Source organism: Nyctereutes procyonoides, unplaced genomic scaffold (genome assembly GCF_905146905.1).
Source record: "Nyctereutes procyonoides isolate TBG_1078 unplaced genomic scaffold, NYPRO_anot_genome, whole genome shotgun sequence".
NCBI classification, from domain to species: domain Eukaryota; kingdom Metazoa; phylum Chordata; class Mammalia; order Carnivora; family Canidae; genus Nyctereutes; species Nyctereutes procyonoides.
In genome coordinates, this window is record NW_026575051.1 from 26,389,183 (window position 1) to 26,410,596 (window position 21,414).

Below are 21,414 nucleotides of genomic sequence, written 5' to 3' on the forward strand. Positions count from 1 at the left end.
CTACCAAAGTAGCTGGAAAAGAATAAGGAAAGAGCAACCATGGTGAGGTGTTTTTGTTTCCAATGATATGAATATGAAAATCCTGAATAAGACTAAAATCCAATGAGAAGAATCCAGGTAGAGGTTGAATATAAAATGGGAAAAGTACATTGGATTTAGAGTACATTCAGTAGTAAGGGTCTTTCTTCTCTTATAATAGGAAGGAGAAAGGACAGAGCGTTCACAAATATAGATAATTTTGTATGGTTGCATTGCAAAATTCCTATGCTATTTATTATATATCTTCTATAAAGACTTGAGGATATGATAGAAGAAAGACTTGAGATTTAAGAGAACTGCAGAATTGTGTGTGTGTGTGTATGTGTGTGTACATATGTGCCAATTAGGAGGACAAGGTAAAGGAAAAGAATAGAGTAGAATTGCCAATTTGATTCCATTTAACATTATTGATCTTAGGTTTATCATTGAACTCATTTACTTTCTCTAGCAGTGTTTGATTGCTGGGGGTGCGGGTACAGGGAAATTAGATAGTTGGGTTAGCCAACAATGAGCATTTACCATATTAGTGTGAAGAGAAACACCAAAGAAAGGGGATTTATGATGTCGTTAAAAGTGCTAATGAGATGGTAAACTCTGTTCAGGCTCAGACACGACGACTCTCCTGTGCTAGGCAGTAGCACTGTAAAGCTGGCTTCATCCTGGTGTGGTTAAAATGCAGACATCTAGGATACTGATCAAAAGTCTGGTATTTCCTCTATTATATTCACATATCCCCTTTTTCCATGTAAGATCCATGGTACTATTGTTTTTCTACTATTATAATGAATTACAGAAAACCAGATAAAACATAGTAAGAATTCAATGTCTGTTTTTTGAATGAATGTACACATACTCCACCTAATCCTCAATGTTTTCACCTTTCCACACTAATATTTGAGTGCTAAGTACCACAAAACATAAGGGTAATGGAAATAGGTGGATTTAAATAGGCAATGAACAATTTCCACATTATGATTTCTTTTTTTATATAAATTTATTTTATTTTATTTTTAATTTTTATTTATTTATGATAGTCACACACACAGAGAGAGAGAGGCAGAGACACAGGCAGAGGGAGAAGCAGGCTCCATGCACCGGGAGCCCAATGTGGGATTCGATCCGGGGTCTCCAGGATCGCGCCCTGGGCCAAAGGCAGGCGCTAAACCGCTGCGCCACCCAGGGATCCCGACATTATGATTTCTTTAGGGGAAACACACATGTATTTCTGATCTATTTCATTATACTGTACTTAGAATTGTCATAGAGATTTCTCAAACATCTATATCTAGTATAAGCTGGTAAAACAGAATTTCATGGTTGTATTTTCTATGCTTCACTCACTATGTTATACTTAGATGGTTTAAATCCACCATTATTTTTTCCTACTTCATAATTAAAGTCAAGATTCCCATAATTGAAGTCAGGATTCCACTTGATCATGATCAGTTAAAGGTTTAGCCTGCAGATCTTTGTCAACTTGCATTTAAGTACCAATTCCCTTCTTTCCTTTGGGAGTCACCTATTCCCTGGCATTTTTATCAGCTGTGGCATTTCCTTTGCAATGTGTCTCCAGTGTAACTTGGCTGCATATGTTTCTTTATGTTTTCCCAGTAACTGACACAAAAGAAAAACATCTTGAATGCAGCCTCTAACTGCTATTCAATCTATCTTTTTGGGGGATAGGGGTTTTCTTATATATTTTCACCCAAAGGAAATAAATTTTCTTTGAGCTACCTGAAATTTGTAACTCATTGTTCTTTAGGATAACAAAGGATTCAAATACTTGTACAAAAATAAAACAAATATAGAAACATATCAACCAAAATTTCATATTTCAAAATATCTACATGGGGCTTTATAAATGTCCATGGGCATAAGCACTTGACAGAATAATAAATTAACAATCTTTTATGAACACCAGGAGCCCTGCTAGCTCTTTCAAAACCAGCCTTTAGGATTTCCAACTTTTAAGTCCCAAAGCCACTGCAGAATTTAACCCTTGTCCCCAGAGATTCTAAATCATGTAAACAATTTTGTGAATTAACAATCAGAAACCAATCTTTACAGTATGTTTTGTGTGTTTATGAGAAGAGGGAGACCAAAGAGAACAGAGTTGTGGAACACGGGTAAAAAGATATAAGCCAATTACCATTTGTAGAGTAAACTATCCTTTATTTTTAAATTTTAAAAAGGATTTTATTTATTTATTTGAGAGAGCGAGAGCAGGGGAGGAGCTGGAAAGGGACAAGCAGACTCCACACTGAGCACAGAGCTCAACGCAGGCTTGTCTCGCAACCCTGAGATCATGCCTGAGCCGAAATCAAGAGTCAGATACTCAACCAATTGAGCTACCCAGGAGCCTCTAAACTCTCCTTTATTGTGCTAACTTCTGGTCACTTTGGATTTCTGGTTTCTTTGAATGGCTCTCAGGATCTCATCTACAGCAACACTTTATATTATGTGATGATTATCATACTAGAAGTTGAAAAATACTATAAATCATTGTCTCTGCAGTATTCTATATTTTAAGAGGTTATGCTATTTTGGGACACCTAGGTGGCACAAAGTGTCCCACTTTTGGTTTCTGCTCAGGTCATTATCTCAGAGTCATGAGATTGAATTCCGAGTTAGGTTCTGCACTCAGTGCAAAATCTGCTGGAGACGGCAGCCCGGGTTGCTCAGCGGTTTAGTGCCACCTTTGGCCCAGTGTGTGATCCTGGAGACCCGGAATCGAGTCCCACGTCAGGCTCCCTGCATGAAGCCTGCTTCTCCCTCTGCCTGTGTCTCTGCCTCTCTCTCTCTCTCTCTCTGTGTGTGTCTCATGAATAAATAAATAAAATCTTTAAAAAAATCTACTGGAGAATCCCTCTCCTTCTATCTCTCCTGTTTTTGCTCTCTCTCTCTCTAAAAATATAAATCTAAAAAAAAAAGTTGTGCTATTTTAAGGAATGCAATTCAAACTGACATTGGAGACACATAGAGCTATTATCTTACTCTAATGATGTACTCATAAGGGGAGTGAATGAATAAGAGGAAAATTGAAGAGTTAGAAGAGAAGAAAGGAAGAAAAATATCAGAGGAAGTTCAGAAAAATCTGAGGGAATAAATGGAAAGACTATGTGTAGAAAATTATGGGAAATAATCTCTGGCACCTAATACAGTGAATTGATGAATGAACAGCATGACCCTATACCTAATTAATCTTCAGTTGTGATATTTACTGAAATTAGTTCTTTTACCTGAAGGATAAGGATATTCTTTTCATGACTTATAGCTATAGTAATGGTCCAGGAAATGTATAAATGTTGCAGTATCATTAGGTAGGCCTAAATATTTGTTTGGAATCTATAATTACAGGAATTGCAAGCACTGGAGCTTACACTACTTAGACAATTAGGAGGCATATGGTTGTCAAATATTCTTCTTCAAACTAATATTTCCATTGTGCAAGTTTTGGAATAAAATCTAATCATTGGTAAAATTAGATGTACTTGGTCTGAGGAGCTTAGAAATAAAAAATTTACATTTTGGCTTAATATTTACATATATAGATATAAATTGAGGTGTGTACATTAAATACATACACAAATTCAATGAAATTTTACATCTATGGGATCCCTGGGTGGCGCAGCGGTTTAGCGCCTGCCTTTGGCCCAGGGCGCGATCCTGGAGACCCGGGATCGAATCCCACGTCCGGCTCCCGGCATGGAGCCTGCTTCTCCCTCTGCCTGTGTCTCTGCCTCTCTCTCTCTCTCTCTCTCTCTCTCTCTCTCTCTCTGTGACTATCGTAAATAAATAAAAATTTAAAAAAAAGATAAGATAAAATTAAAAAAAAATTTACATCTAACAAGTGAAAAGCAGCAATTTAACATGCATATTACCTTCTTTAAAATATATTTTAAATATTTGAATTGTATCCCTAGGTAGCTTCATTTTGGCACATTTTTATAGTACTTAGTCTAGATTTCCCCTTCATTTGAGGTGGCTAATCTTTACCAAAATGTAAAAATCTATGCCAGACTCCACTGTAATAAAATATTAGAACAACAGCTTGCCTATTTCTTTTATTTCTCTGGAATCTCAAAAAACACATTAGGTCACTGGCTATTTGTTTCTCAAAAACTGTTTTAGATTAGAATTTTAAAAATGCAATTTCAATTTATATTATTATTTGCTTTATGTAATTAACATATGTAGCCTATTCTCTGTCAAAAACAGAATCTTAAAGAAGAATGAGGAGAAAAGATCTTTACAATTAAATATAAGTTGGGTAGTCTGGGTGGCTTAGTTGGTTAAGCATCTGACTCTTGATTTCAGTTCATGTCATGATCTTAAGGTCTTGAAATGGAGCCTGGCGATGGGCTCCATGCTGGACATCGAGCCTGCTTGAGATTCCCTCCCTCCCTTTTCCTCATCTGCTGCCGCTTCCCCCACTCTGCCCTGTTCTCCAAAAAGAAAGAAGAAAGAAGAAAGGAAAGAAAGAAAGAAAAAAGAAAGAATAAAAGGTAAATATAAATATATTACATATTATAAATAAATATAATAAAAATTAAAATGTATTGATTACATCTACTTTTCTATTTTACTTTAAATAATGTAAATGTGTGTAGTCCTTGCCTTGCTCAGTAGTGTTATCATGTTATAAATTACTGTACAAGCTGAAAGAGTGCAAAGTGATCTTAATATTAATAGCAAACGGGAAATTTATGATTTTCCCATAACCTTCAGCAATTTTTGGCAAAAATTTAAAATGTCAGTTATAAATATATATAGAAGTTTTTAAAATAGTAAAATCACATTTTATTTTATATTTTGTAATTTAAAACATTAAGAACATTGAGGATTGAGATGTTTTATATCTTGGTAAAAAATATGTCAGTGATAGTTTGAAAAGTGACTCCTTGTCATTAGAACTTACAGTATGGAGTGAGCATCCTTTCAATGTCTTATGAAGTTGACATACTACTTTCTAAGTCTGGATCCACTTCTAACATTTTATCCTTTGTTCTTTCAAAGTCATGAAATGCCTCTGAGAATTGCTTTAATATTAAGTTTTTGCCCACATCACTTCTGAGATATCTTCATCTTTTTCATCACATTTCCAGTCATCATTTATTTCAATAAATGTGCCTTCACTAAGTTCCTCTGGATGCATACCTAGTGTCTCTCAAACAGCTGCAATGTTGACATTCCCATGATCAGCTATTTCTTCCACACCCCCATTTATGTTTTATTTGAATTCTGTGAAAGTATTGGCACAGTGTAGCAAGTTTCTGCCATACTGCATGTATTTTATTTTGTTACTTCCTGCCATCATGCTTGAATGTTTTCCACTGTATGCTTTAAGCTATATTTTTTCCACAATTCATCTAAAGAGATTTTATGATCTTTCATTGTAGTGTAGCATCATTAACCTGTCCATGACAATAGGCTTCAAATGTTGAATTAACTCCTTGGTTCACTAGCTGAATTGATGAAGTTGCATTTGATGGTAAAAATCAAATTTTCATATTTTTATTCAAAACCCAGAGAATCAGGATGACCTGGAGCAGTACTCAACAAAAGTGGTGCTTGAAAAGTTTTATAATTATAATTTTAATTTCCCTGTAGTATTTCTCCACCTGTAGGAAATGAAGCAACACAACTACACACTTTGTTGTCTGTGTATGAGCTGATAACAGTTGTGCAATGATCTATTCCTGATAGTCTTTGAAAGAAATCATGTGATTGGTCCCTGATTGTAATGCACATTTGTTATTTATGCAATAGTTTATAGACTGAAAAGCTAGAAGTAAAGCTAATACTTTCTGTAATTACAATTAATATACTGTAGTAATTGAAATTTGAATTGTGTTGTTGGGGTTGCTTATTGAACCATCCAAAGTGAAAACTGTCATGTTGTTGCTAAAGTTAAATAACTTCACTAAGTATTGAAGACAATTTTCCAGATAATATAATTGAAACAAGTATGGTTTGACTTTTTCCAAGCCAAAGGACCTGGAATGACAAATAGTTTGCTAAGTAATGAACAAACAGTGAATTCCTTGAAGTCAGTAACCATAAGTCACTCGGCAATTCTCACCAGAACCTAATTGTACATGTGTGGTAGATTCTTATTATGAATAAATGCACTTAAGAATGAATGAATGAATGAATATATATAACATATCCAATAAAAATGCATTTGATTTACTAAAATTAGGAAATGCAATCTTTCATCTTTATATAAAATTATAGACTCATAAAGTCTATCATTACATTCATGTTATGAAACTAACAAGATTTGATAGAACCACAATAGACACAGTGAAACTAATTTTTTTCCTTTATATATTTCCCAGGGAAGAAAACAAAGATCAGGTTTATGTGCCTTCTTTACTCCTTGGGATGTAGGTTGAACAGCTCTTCTTTCTGTATTTTTTCCTTCTGAGTTTTTCTAGGAAATAAATGCCACCTAGGTCTGAGAGAATCCATTTGTGTCTTTGACTCCACTTTTGCTTTCTCCAAGCTCAGTTAAGTTTTATGATTCTCCTGTCTAATCCATTGTATAAATCAATAGTGGTCTAGATGTGTTTATTCTCACACTACAACACTTTTGGCTTAGTGATTAATATGCATTTCTTGCTTCTCTAAAGATAAGAAACTGAGGCTGAGATTTTATTGTCCTTATGCACCCCACTTTGAAAATTATAAATGACAATATCTAACCAGCAAAATCAGACAAATGAAAAGTAATGAAACATAAATCCAAGAAACCACAACACTATGGTAAATGAAATCTTTCTCCTAAGAGGAATGTAAATAATACTTGATTTTGTGTATAATAGACAGGTGTATAGAGACAGCATTTCATGTTAAATAAGATGCAGTCTGAAGCATTCTACATCAGTAAAGTAAAATCTATCTTCAGGGCAGCCTGGGTGGCTCAGCTGTTTAGTGCCGCCTTCAGCCCAGGGCTGATCCTGGAGACCTAGGATCGAGTCCCATGGTGGGCTCCCTGCTGGAGCCTGCTTCTCTCTCTGCCTGTGTCTCTGCCTCTCTCTCTCCCTCTGTGTATCTCATAAGCAATTAAATTAAAAAAAATCTGTCTTCAGTGTTTATGGATAATTAGCAGGCAGTCATACTTTTGAAAGTGAGTACTGTGCCCTGGGCACTACCTAACATCACTTGATATTTTATTCATCATAACTTCCTTGAAGTATATGGATGACCCTTGAATAACATGGAGGTTGTGAACATTGACCCCTGCACAATTGAAAATCTGTGTATAACTTTGACTTCTCCCCAAATTAACTAATAACCTACTGTTGACTTGAAGCCTTACTAATAATATAAACATTTGATTGACACACATTTTGTACGTTATATGTATTATATATTGTATTCTTATAATAAAGTAAGCTAAAGAAAAGGAAGTGTTATTAAGGAAATCATAAGGAAAAGAAAATACATTTAAAGTATTGTACTGTAAAAAAATCCATATAGAAGTGGACCCACACAGTTTGAACCCCTATTGTTCAAGAGTTAACTATATATATTTTTGAAGCACATGTCTAACTAATCAGAAATGTATCCAAAATATTTTTTCAATTCAAATATCTAGTATTGCTCAAATAAAAGGAATTAATCCTTGTGTAAGCCTAACAGAATCTTCCTTAAAAACTCTATATTTGGGCACCTCGGTGTCTTATCAGTTAAGTGTCTGCCTTAGGCTCAGGTCATGATCCCAGGGCCCTGGAATCAAGCCCCTTGATGGGCTCTCTGCCCAGCTTCTCCCTCTCCCTGCTGCTCTCCCTGCTTGTGCTCTCTTTCTATCAAATAAATAAAATCTTTTACAAAAATAAGAACTCGATATTTATCCTTACTTTTTATATTTATCAATCTGAACTTGTTAGACAAAAAACTAGTGAAAATTGGTTCAGTGGTCCCTTCTGGTTTTCTCTCATCTGGTTTCCATCAAATTGTGAAAAGAAACCAAAACAAAATATAAAACAAACAAAAAGATGTTATGCTTCCACAGGCAATTAACATATTAAAGAGAATTAGAAGACAACCTTTAGAACTCTAACCATGAAATAAATGTTTTTCTTTATATAATTTATTGATTTTTTTCTGAGTTAAATATAAGTAAATCTCAACATTTCTAATGGAACAATTACTTTTATATTTAGGGATTGCTGAATTCTTAAAATTTTAAGTGAATTCTTATTGAGTTGGAAATTTCCCATTTATTGCTGAAAATTTAATATCTATGAATTCTCTTGCTTGAACTAAATTGTGGATAAGTCTCTTGAGGTTGTAGTAATGGAGGGGAAAGAAGTAAAAGCACTGGTTGAAAGGATACCAAGTAGAGAAAGATTCAGACTCTGGTATTTTCAACACCCAGAGTGAACATATAACTTATCTTTCCTATTGGGAAATTTTTGAGAGCCAAAGAAAGTTCTATTATAATTACATTGACTAAGTAAGAATGAACTATGAATGTCCTTGTCCTGGCACACCTGAATGTAAATCCCTCCTCTAAATGATATGCTCACAAGGGATCATGCATTCATCCATCTTGGATTCATAGATCTTTGAATTTTTGACTCCTAACACCTTTCAAGTATTTACTGCATTAAAATACAGTAAAATATAAAGAAAATGGGGGGGGGGGAAGCAGAGCAAAGAAAAGGAAGAAAAAAGAGAGGAAAAAGGAGGGGAAGGGGAAAGTTTAAGAATCCATGTACTACTTATTCAAAAGATGAAGTCTGAGATACTGGTATTTGGAGAAGGACTAGAAATTTAAGGAAATTGATATTCCCATATAACCCTGTTTCCATTAAGGAACTGATTGATATATTCTAAATATGAGTGTAACAGGAAACAGGGAATGGATGGAAACCACGGCTCCCACATCACATAATTTGCCGGTGTAGCATACTATTAGTCAGTCTGGTTTTTGTTAGCATCCCTCCTAACTCTGCCCTCATCAGAAATTTTTTATGACCGAACTATGGTTTTGCAAAATCATATACAAAATCATGTGGTGATACATACCCTAGAGCACCTTATAAACTGTTTTCCCTAAAACTCTAACTTGGATCAAAATTAAGTTTGTTTAGTTATTTTCCTTATGAACTTCTAACATATTGTATCAAACCTCACGCAGGTACTCTTATGTAAATCATATAAATGGAACTAGAGAGACAAAGTTCAATTTATAGAAAAACCAAGAAAAGGTGTTGAATATCAAGTTGTGAGCTAGCCCTTGTAAATATACTTCCTTCATCTGCTGTGTTACTTTTTTTCTCTGCAGTCATAGATATATTTAGTTATTGCAACTAAGTATGTTTCATTCATTAATATTTCATTTTCAGTTATAGTGACACTCCAGTTTCACTATAGGCTTTTAAAATTACAGACAGCCTTGAAATTGCATCCTACTCCAAAAAGATAAAATAGTTCCCCCATTAAGGGAAACTTGTTAAATATCATTTCCATAGCTTGCAAACCCCATCATTCTCGTTGCATATCCAGCCATCTTCCTCCATTTCTCAGCAACAAATCATTAGCTAAGAACTGGAGTGAGACCTCATTATCACTCACACTAAACTATTTTCACAAAATGTGTTAGAAGAAATTTACTAGTCTACCCTGAAGCATTATCAAAGAATTGGTACTGAAATACATTTGCCAGGATAAAGGAACAAAGTACATTTAAAGTACATTTTATGATATGGTCTCCTTCATTTTTAATCCTGTTTTGCTGGCTTGTTCACTAATTTACAAAATTCAGTAATTGGCAGTTTTCTGTCATGTGTGTCAATTTGCCCTGGACTTTTGTAACTTTAAAACACTAACAAGCCTACAATTTTGTGTGTGTTTCCAATATACAAAATGTAACTATAAGCAATTGTATATCTATTGAGTAGTCTTTTGTTATTTTTGTCATGAATTAGTAAAGGAATTGTTTATGGTACAGCTTAAGGCTATAATGAAGCTATAGTATAGCTTGTAAGGGAAAATGTTATTTCTAAAAATGAACTGCTTCCAAATTTGATTATACAAGTTAAATTTTTTCAAATAAAATAATTAACAGAAAAGTTTAAGACAAATAAGAACCTGAGAAAAATATGAAAGCTAAGTGGCTAAATTTGTTTAACATACAAAAAGTGCTTATAAATCAATAAGGACTGAAACTCAATATATAAATGGGTTAAGAAAAAGCAAAATATAAATGGACAATGAATTTGAAAGGTTTTGAATCTCATCGTAATTAAATAATGCAAAATAAAATAACAAAGAGGTATTATTCTTCACCTAAATAAAATGTTAAAATAACTTAAAATATATAATAAGACAAAACAAGCCACTAGACATTATTGGCAGAAGTACAAAATTATATTCTTTTTTCAAAGAAATATTTGGGAAAATACAAACAAAAGAACACCTAACTTTGCTTTCTCATTAACCAAACACGTTTACTTCAGGGCAGATAGAGATACAGATATATTTACATATATTTTGTTAATAAATACACCTAAATAAATATTGAAGGATATAGGATAAAAATGTTAACAAGTAGCTCTTTGTCATAATCAAAAAGACCATGGAACAACCAGTGTTCGTAAATAGCAAATTTATTCAATTTGTTCAATTAATGGTGGTAGTTTCATTAAATAAAATGGGACAGAGCTTTTAAAATCAGATCATCTTATACATATTCATATGCAGTTTTTCAAAAGTTGCAAATCTGTATGTGCAATACATGTAATATGAAAGTACATCTATGATTTGTGCATGTTTTCACCTGTGGATTGTTACTACATGTTAATAATGCCCTTACTCTGGAAAGTTAGATTCACATGGAATCCTATTTTTTGAAGGGGAAGACAAGACTGGAAATTTTGGCTTACTTTAAACTTTTTTTTGTTTATTATAATCTAAGTATATTACTTATTTGACAAAAATTAAAAGGTACTAAAGGTAATGAGATTTTATTGATTTTCTTCTTTATGTATGAGAATCAGTTCTTGGTCCTCCATTACTGTTTGTATTTAATGAGAAAAATACATTTTAATCTGTGTTGTTCTAGTTCAAAGTTAAAATGAAAAGATAAAAATGGCTAACTATTTAAATCTATAATGCTCATAATGATCTTATGTGTACATGATCTCTATTTGTAATTAAAAAATGTATAACAGGGACATACAAAAGCATTTACTCAAAACTCAAAAATATATCAATTACTAGCCACAGGGAGAGAAATAATATCAAGAGCACTCTCTAGGTGACTAAGGCAATCCTTTGCAGCAATGTCTTTACTGCATGGAATGAATAATGGGTAAACCATATCCTCACGACCTCAAACAATAAATGTAAAATCACCACCGGACAATCAGGCTTATTATCAGAGAATGTAATTAGGCCTAATTACATCCCAGACTTATTTTCCCTAATTTTTCATTCTCCTGATACTCATGCATATTGATTATACCACATAATCATGGGCTTACTGATTTGTTGCCTTTTAATTGGTCTCTAGTGTTTCACTGATGTGTATTTCTCTTCCCGATATCACTATGGGGCTTTTTAAAAATGCCTTCCTCATATTCCTTGATACAATTGACAATCAGGAAATGTTTCTTTAATGAAAACAGAGTGAGGCAGAAGCTTTTCAGTGTGGACTATTAAATCACTTAATTAAACAGGAGAAACCCTATAGGAAACGAGAGATTCTGGTTGTCAATTGGATAATAATAAAAGAAGTTTAAGTGAAAGCTGTATAGCTAAGGATGAACCAAGGAATCTAGGTTCAGTAACTTCACTGGGAAATGAGGGATGGTCATACAAAAATAATTTTGAATTAATTTCTAGTCATGAGAAGGGGATGAAATAATGCTAGGTATTCATTCACACTTTTTTAAAAGCAGTAATACAGATATTTTTCATGAACTATAATAAAATACAAAAAAATTAAGAGATCCTTTTATTGAAAGGACAACTTAAGTCAACATCTCTAGGTTGTTATTATGTGTACTTTTTCCTGATAATTTCCTTTATCTCAGACAATAGGGATAAGTTTTATAAATTACTTCCTTATATTTTGATCACTGTGATAGAGTATTAGAATATATTAATAACACCTCATACTTTGTCATTGAACAGTAAGGAAAATTAGTAAAACTAAATTTCAACTAAAATTATGTGTGTATCTACAGTCTTGTAAAATGCATTGGAAAATGATATTCCATAGGCAATATGTGTGGCTCTTAAACAGCTGGGAAAATAATATTATTCTAAAATTAATTTATTCAATCTTGCTAAAGGCATTTGTCCACATATAGGGCTAATTTTATGCCAGGATTAAAATTTTAACAGATATAATATGCGTAGGCTAAAATGTATTGTGAAAGGCTTCCAGGACTTCAGTAACCCTCATTGATAAATTATGTTTTGTAGAAGTATTTCATCAAATAACTTTGTTATTGAACAAATGAACCTGCATTATGTTTCTATGTGTAATCAATAACAAAAATAATACTTTTCTCAAATTGTTTAATTTATAAATACCTTTACCTTTCTCTATGATAGTTACCTGTGATTGTTTGACACAGAAAATGTTGATGTAATGAAGTGTGAGACAAAATAGCTATCTTTGTGAGGGTAAGGATTCAGTTTTGTGCCCCACATCTTATTCACAGACATTTATATAGTATTTAGTATATCAGGCATTATTTTAGGAACATAATAAATATTAACTCATTTTAATCTTCCTACAACTCTGTGATATAAATATTATTATAATCCCTACTGTGCAGTGAGGAAACTGAGGCAGAGTGGTAACGTGTCCAAGGTTCCATAGCCAGTAAAGGGAGGCTTAAATAGCAGGGCTTGTATTTCAGATTTTGTATTCTTAACCAGTATCAAATGTTTCATCTTTTTAAACTCTGGTAGTATGTCCAAGTGATTATAACGGAATAGAACTTTTAAAAGCAGTTAGTCCAGTATGTATATAAACCCACACTGAAATCCAAATTTGGTAGTTTTGCTAAATGTGCTATACATGACTTGCTTATTCATTAAACTGTATCAATTCCTAATTCAGGACTAGAATTCAGTAAAATTAAAGTAGGTAAATCTTTTTTTTTTAAGATTTTATTTATTTACTCATGAGAGACACAGAGAGGCAGAGACACAGGGAGAGGGAGAAGCAGGCTCCATGCAGGAAGCCAGACGTGGGACTCAATCCCCAGTCCCCAGGATCAGGCCCTGGGCTGAAGACAGCGCTAAACCACTGAGCCACCCGCGCTGCTCCAGGTTTTTGTTTTTGTTTTTGTTTTTTGTTTTTTGTTTTTTTATAAGTAGGGAATTATAATTATCTGACCAAAGATAGCTTACTTTTTTCCTGATGAAAATATCACTTGATGAAGATATTCACTATGCCTAGATATACTCTCAGAATCCTTCTCAACACAAAATTTCCATCACCATTGCCAATATATTGAAGGTGCTCCAATGAGAGAAATCTCTTTGCCATCCTTGCAATGTAATCACCAAAGTAACAATTGCTTCCAATAATTAAAAAGTCTTGGTATCAATTATACTCATTTCATAGAAATCACTTTGAAGTTTTCTTACTTTTTTATGTATTTTGAACATTTTAATTAGCACTGAGATCATTCACTCTTTAAAGATTACATTCTATTTGGTATACAAACACGTGCACGCGTGTTATAACATTTTTGTGAATGGTAGCTTGTTCCATTCAGTGTTTTGCCCTGAAATCTAGCCTGATAAGAGAAAACTCCACTTTCCTTTTGTTTGGAGTCACCTATGTACTTTTGGTCACTTGTTTATACTCAATATTTCCTAATCAGCTATGACTATAGCATAGAATTGGTTTTTGCTTTGGAAGACAACCTGGAAATAATTCTAATAGGTGAGCCATTCTTATTTACATCATTGATATAATCAGCATATATGTAAATATTACTCTCACTTTCTCTAAATTTTTAAATTTTATGTGTTTGTTTTTCGTTATGATGATGTGAGTTCTAATCTTTAATAAGTTTCCGAGCTTCCTACCCGCCCCCCCCCCCCCAAGTGCCGCTCTGCTGCTGCGCGCTAGCTCAGAGCTCCTGGCTCCTAAGCCAGCGCCGCCCTCGTCTCCCTCTAGCCATGGTCATGATCATCTACCCGGGCCTCATCAGCCATGATGAGATGAGGTGTTCTCCGACATCTACAAGATCCGAGAGATCGCGGACAGGCTCTCCTTGGAGGTGGAGGAGAAGATGGTCAGTAGGACAGGGGGTAACATTGATGACTTGTTCATTGGTGGAAATGCCTCTGCTGAAGGCCGGGAGGGCGAAGGTACCAAAAGCACAGTAATCACTGGTGTTGATATTGTCAGGAACCATCACTTGCAGGAAACCAGCTTCACAAAAGAAGCCAACAAGAAGTGCATCAAAGATGATATGAAATCAATCAAAGGCAAACTTGAAGAACAGAGGCCAGAAAGAGTAAAGCCCTTTATGAGAGGGGCTGCAGAACAAATCAAGCACATCCTTGCTAATTTCAAAAACTACGAGTTCTTTATTGGTGAAAACATGAATCCAGACGTCATGGTTGCACTACTGGACTACTGTGAGGATGGTGTGACCCCATATATGGTTTTCTTTAAGGATGGTTTAGAAATGAAAAAATGTTAATGAACTTGACTGTTACTTTGGATGTATCACCTGATGTCCTATGGCTGCTGCTCTTCATCCACACAACACCAGGACTTGGGACTGATGTCATCATGAGCTCTTTATTTATTTTGACCTTGATTTATTTGGAGTGGAGGCATTGTTTTTAAGGGAAAAAAAAACCATGTCACATAGGTTGTCTAAAAATGAAATGCATTTAAACTCATTTGAGAGAATGCCTGTTAGTTTTACACATTTTTATTTTTTTATTTTTAAATTAAATTTATTTATTTATTTATTTTTAGTTTTATACATTTTTAAATCCATCTTGTGTAGTGTCCTGAAGAAGCTAGAGCCTTATTGTAGACTACTGCTAGAAAGCATAAGACCGCCTGCAGATAACTTGTACAGTGAAAGCTATTTATGGGACTAGAATATAAAAAACAAGAACCAGAAGTCTTAATTCTAAGTTCAAGTAAAGGGAAAGACCATGCTCATAGTGGGACCAACATGAAGTGGATTCCTTATGTTTCATCACCTACAGATGGAAGTAGTTAACTCTGGAAGAGATTACCAAAAGAATAAAATGAGACTAATAACTAACTAACTAACTAACTAACTAACTAACTAACTAACTAAATTTCCCATTTTTATTCCAGAGATTACATTTATACTGTAATGTAATTTATTTTGCCTCTTTTTAAGATACTGTCTATTAATTCCATAGTATAAGCAAAACAAACTAAATTTGTTTGTTTTTTTTTTATAAATTAATTTTTATTTGTGTTCAATTTACCAACATACAGAATAACACCCAGTGCTCATCCCGTCAAGTGTACCCCTCAGTGCCCGTCACCCATTCACCCCCACCCCCCACCCTCCTCCCCCTCCACCACCCCTAGTTCATTTCCCAGAGTTAGAAGTCTTTATGTTCTGTCTCCCTTTCTGATATTTCTCACACATTTCTTCTCCCTTCCCTTATATTCCCTTTCGCTATTATTCATATTCCCCAAATGAATGAGAACATACACTGTTTGTCCTTCTCCGGTTACTGTGGCCAAGTTCAAAAAGGGTGTTGCCTGAGTTCTTCTCTGGGATTTTGATGGAATCTTGTCTCACATTTAGATCTTTCATCTATTTTGAGTTTATCTTTGTGTATGGTGCAAGAGAGTGGTCCAGTTTCATTCTTCTGCATGTGGATGTCCAATTTTCCCAGCACCATTTATTGAAGAGACTGTCTTTCTTCTAGTGGATCGTCTTTCCTCCTTTATCGTATATTAGTTGAGCATAAAGTTCAGGGTCCACTTCTGGGTTCTCTGTTCTGTTCCATTGATCTATATGTCTGTTTTTGTGCCAGTACCACACTGTCTTGATGAACACAGCTTTGTAGTACAACCTGAAATCTGGCATTGTGATGCCCCCAGATATGGTTTTCTTTTTTTTAAAATGCCCCTGGCTGTTTGGGGTCTTTTCTGATTCCACACAAATCTTAAAATAATTTGTTCTAAGTCTCTGAAGAAAGTCCATGGTATTTTGATAGGGATTGCATTAAACGTGTAAATTGCCCTGGGTAACATTGACATTTTCACAATATTAATTCTGCCAATCCATGAGCATGGAATATTTTTCCATCTCTTTGTGTCTTCCTCAATTTCTTTCAGAAGTGTTCTGTAGTTTTTAGGGTATATTTTGAGAACCATTTGAATGGTAAATGGTTCTCCAACCTTTTATTTTCAGGTTGTAGGTGTCCTTCTGTCTAAAATGAGTCTCTTGTAGACAGCAAATAGATGGGTCCTGTTTTTTTATCCAGTCTGAAACTCTGCGCCTTTTGATGGGGTCATTAAGCCCATTCACGTTCAGAGTTACTTGAACTTCTTCTTAAAGGGGAGTTTTAAGAGTCCCCCTTAAAATTTCTTGCAGAGCTGGTTTGGAGGTCACATATTCTTTCAGTTCCTGCCTGTCTTGGAAGCTCTTTATCTCTCCTTCCATTTTGAATGAGAGCCTTGCTGGATAAAGTATTCTTGGTTGCATGTTCTTCTCATTTAGGACCCTGAATATATCCTGCCAGCCCTTTCTGGCCTGCCACGTCTCTGTGGAGAGGTCTGCTGTTACCCTAATATTCCTCCCCATGAAAGTCAGGGACTTCTTGTCTCTTGCTGCTTTAAGGATCTTCTCTTTATCTTTGGAATTTGCAAGCTTCACTATTAGATGTCGAGGTGTTGAACGGTTTGTATTGATTTTAGGGGGGGATCTCTCTATTTCCTGGATCTGAATGCCTGTTTCCCTTCCTAGATTGGGAAAGTTTTCAGCTAGGATTTGTTCAAATACATATTCTGGCCCTCTGGCCCTTTCGGCGCCCTCGGGAACCCCAATTAAACGTAGGTTTTTCTTCCTTAGAGTGTCATTTATTTGCCTTAATCTGTCTTCATGGTCCCTTAATTGATCGTCTCTTTTTTCCTCAGTTTCCCTCTTTGCCATTAACTTGTCTTCTATGTCACTCACTCGTTCTTCCACCTCGTTAACCCTCGTCGTTAGGACTTCTAGTTTGGATTGCATCTCATTCAATTGATTTTTAATTTCTGCCTGATTGGATCTAAATTCTGCAGTCATGAAGTCTCGTGAGGCCTTAATGCTTTATTCTAGAGCCACCAGTAGCTGTATAATGGTGCTTCTGAATTGGCTTTCTGACATTGAAGTGTAATCCAGATTTTGTAACTCTGTGGGAGAGAGGGCTGTGTCTGATTCTTTCTTTTGAAGTGAGGTTTTCCTTCTAGTCATTTTGCTCAGTGCAGAGTGGCCAAAAACAAGTTGTATTGGAACACGGGGGAGTATCACTGGTCCCTCTGGCTGGTCTTCTGGGGGAGGGGCCTGTTGCGCTAATTTTCAGGTGTTAGCACTTGGGGGAGCTGCTCTGCCCCTGCCTGCTGCAGGGCTCAGCGGGGGTTGTTTACCCCGTGGGGCCCCAGGAGGAACAGTCGCAGTTGCTATGGCAACTCTGGAAGCCTGGATTCAGCCTCCGCAGGAACTACGGGGCTCGGGGCTCTCGGCTCTCCGTCTGCGGGGCCTGGAGGCTCCGGGGCGGGGCCGCTGATGTGCTCAGCTCGGGGCAGGAGCGTCCTCGCTGTCCTGGGCCCTCCCGGCCTCTGCGTGTCCCGGGGGAGGCCGGATCCTGGGCTGTGTCCCGGCGCCCTGTGCTCCGGGGCCTGCGCTGTGGGATTCGCGCTCCCGCCCCGCAGCCCCCTCCCTGGAGCCGCTCCCGAGCCCCTCCGAGCTGCTCCGGTCAGTCCCTCCGTGCGCGCTGCAGCCCTTAGGGAGCTCGGCCGCGGGGTGTGGGGCTCTCCCGGGGCGCAGGTGTCTGTTAGTGTCCCCGGGAGCCCGAGGGCATCCCCGCCCTCCTGGGTCCTGCTCCACCTCCCTGCGGGCCCCTTTCCGCCCGGGAAGGTTGGTGCAGCTCCTGCTCCTCCGGGACGGGGCTCTCCTGTCCTGGGGACACTCGCCCCGGCCTCAGCCCGGCTCCTCGCGGGGCCCCTCCCCCTCGGAGGCCTTTTGTTCCTTTATTTCTTTTTCCCCGTCTTCCTACCTCGATGGAAGCGCGGACTCTTCTCACTGTGGCGTTCCAGCTGGTCTCTCTTTACATCTCAGGCCGAATTCGTAGATTTTCAGGATGGTTTGAAGGTTATCTAGGTAATTTGGTGGGGACAGGTGACCTGGGGACCCTGCTCTTCCGCCATCTTGCCCCTCCCCTAAATTTGTTTTTTTTTAAAGATTTTATTTATTTATTCATGAGAGACACAGATAGAGAGAGAGGCAGAGACACAGGCAGAGGGAGAAGCAGGTTCCATGCAGGGAGCCCAACGTGGGACTCGATCCCAGGACTCCAGGATCAGGCCTGGGGCTGAAGGCAGGTACCAAACTGCTGAGCCACCCAGGGATCCCAAAACAAACTAAACTCGTTAACTCTTTATCTCTACTTCTCCTTCTCACCCAACTTGATTCAGTGAGATTACCTTAATGTTTACCTTTTATATACTAGATATTCCACTATTTGAGTTATCAGATTTATTTTTTTGAGTTATCAGATTTAAATGACATATATTATCTCCCACCTATTGCTCCTAAGCTATAGAAGTCAATTATTTCTATTCTATTTTCTATTATTGTTCTCTGTATTCTTTCTATTGAAAAAGATATTATGTAATCCTTATAAAGTGCATGCCATTTACAGAGCAACATTTCATCTTGATTCTTTCCTTTGTTTAGTTTTATTTCCAAATATGAATAATAATTTCAATGTTGAATACAATGTATTCTACTTATTAAATATATTCAATTTTCTCCAGCATTGCAGGGGTTTCCTAACCACTTCTGTTCCATCAAGCTTATCTTCTAGTAGAGTGCTGTTCAACAGAACTTTCTGCCATGATAGATATATTCTATATGTATGCTGTTCAGTAAGTAGCACAAGTGAATGTGCCTTGAAGTCTGGCTACTGTGACTGAGGGATTGAATTTTAAATTTTATTTAATTTTAATGTTTATAGCTACATGCAGCTAGCGGCCATGGTACTTTGTACAACACAGCTCTAATATTTATGTTCTTACATATTCAATATTATTTGCTTTTAATTTTTTACTTGATGGACTGCTTGGCTAAATATAAAGTCTTTGGCTGAATATAAAATCCCTGTTTTAGGGGATCCCTGGGTGGCGCAGCGGTTTGGCGCCTGCCTTTGGCCCAGGGCGCGATCCTGGAGACCTGGGATCGAATCCCACGTCAGGCTCCCGGTGCATGGAGCCTGCTTCTCCCTCTGCCTAAGTCTCTGCCTTGTCTCTGCCTCTCTCTCTCTCTCTCTGTATGACTATCATAAATAAATAATTAAAAAAAATCCCTGTTTTACTAAAATTATTGCCAAATCACCAACCAAGAGGTAAAGGAGCTCAGGTTATGGAGCTAGCAAATGTGTTTTAATATCCATCCATAGGAAGAATCAAGTGCAGTTTTGAATTGCATGGAAAGTACAGTGGCATATATTCACAGCAATGTCTCAGAGCTATAATGCCTCTTAATTTTTCTTATAGCCCAAAAAAATCTTGATCACTTAACATTCCTTAGAACATCATGCTTTTTCTTTATATTGCAGGTAGTATGCAAAGTTGAGCTGGTAATAAGTGGCAAGAATGTTGAACTTTCTAGTTAAATACGTGAATGTTAAAGGTTAGAAATTACACTTAGGAAAATTAAGGACTTGCCACTTCCAAAGTACTTTGGGATTGAATTTGTAGAGCATTCTGGTGGTTATTAACTCTGCCACTGTCTCCCATTAAGAAAGAGGCACAGAGCTTCATGAGAGTCTTTGAATTTTAAGGCAGCATATACCACAGTTGGGAATACTACTCCTTTCCTCATTCATTAGGGGACTGAGGAGATGTCCAGTTTTCAGTCAACACAGAGCAAGAGAGTAAGTCAAGTCTATAGGACAAGCTGCCTTAACCTTCTGACTATATGATGCAGAAGGTTTAATGGAATTAGAGTTATCTGTGAATAACAGTAAAATACCATAGATTTCTGGAAAACCTCAATAGGATAATAGAAATATTGGTCCTTAGAATTCTATAGATATTTCATGCTCTATATTTTGATAAAGAGCTCCTGGTGGGATTCAAAGATCTAGGATAAGGCAACATGGGGAAGAGATATGTAGATGGGCCTGTGAGACTGTCCACAGAAGCAGTAGGTTGTTGTACTCCTTCAGAAGATATCCACCAACTAGGTGGACAGTATGACTTCTGTGGTGAATTTCAGCCATGACATCCCCTACAATATTGCCTGAGATAACAGGCCCATTTTAGGGGGGATAAGTTAAAAGAGGGAAACAAAGTCACAAGGCCCCATATCTTATCATGCATACTATTATCCAGAACAGCCAAATAAATCCTAATAAAATGATACAATGAACAGTTATATGTAGCAGAGGTGCTGAATACACAACCAATATATGATGGTTGCTGTGTTCCTAATGGATAGAATGCAGAATTGGAGGAACACAGAACTGGTTACTCTCATAGACCCACTAATAATAGTACTCTTATCTCCCCAAAATTAGGATCTCCCACATTTGAAGTCCTCATTCGTGGTTCTTATAAGGATAAACAGATAATTTTCTCCTGAACTTGAAGCTGGGATTACTTACTCACTTTGGGTTACTCATGCTCATGGACCAAAAGAAAGGAATTGCTACATGAGTGGGGGAAGGGGAGAGGGGTAATCTGTTTAGATTATCATGAAGAACTAGCATTGCTTTTATAAATTGGGGTTAGGAATGAGTATGCAAGGAACACATAGGATTTACTGGGTGCATCTGTGTCCAGTGATAATGGTGGCATAACCACAGTCCAGTAAGATCAAGGCAACTAATGGCTCAAACCAGTTGAAGTACTGGCTGAAGATGAGGGTAACTTAGAATAAGAGGTGAAGAGGTAATATTTAGAATACCATTTCTATTTGTATTAACTCTCAGTCTTTCCTGCTTTGCTCTCCTCTCTCACTCCTGCTCATTAAATGATAGACCTTAGGAAAGTGCTTGCACTTAACCATTTAATTAATGCTCTGATTTCTGGTGAACCCAGACACAGACATATATGAACAAAGATATAAATTGTATCAGCATTCTTATTTGTATGAGAAATTGAAACAATTAGCAAAA

At 36.5% G+C, this 21,414-nt stretch overlaps 1 pseudogene; it reads left to right on the plus strand.

Annotated features, from left to right (window-relative positions):
* Nucleotides 1-14,208: 14,208 nt before the first annotated feature.
* LOC129513015 (translationally-controlled tumor protein-like) lies at nt 14,209-14,732 on the plus strand (annotated as a pseudogene).
* Nucleotides 14,733-21,414: the final 6,682 nt, after the last annotated feature.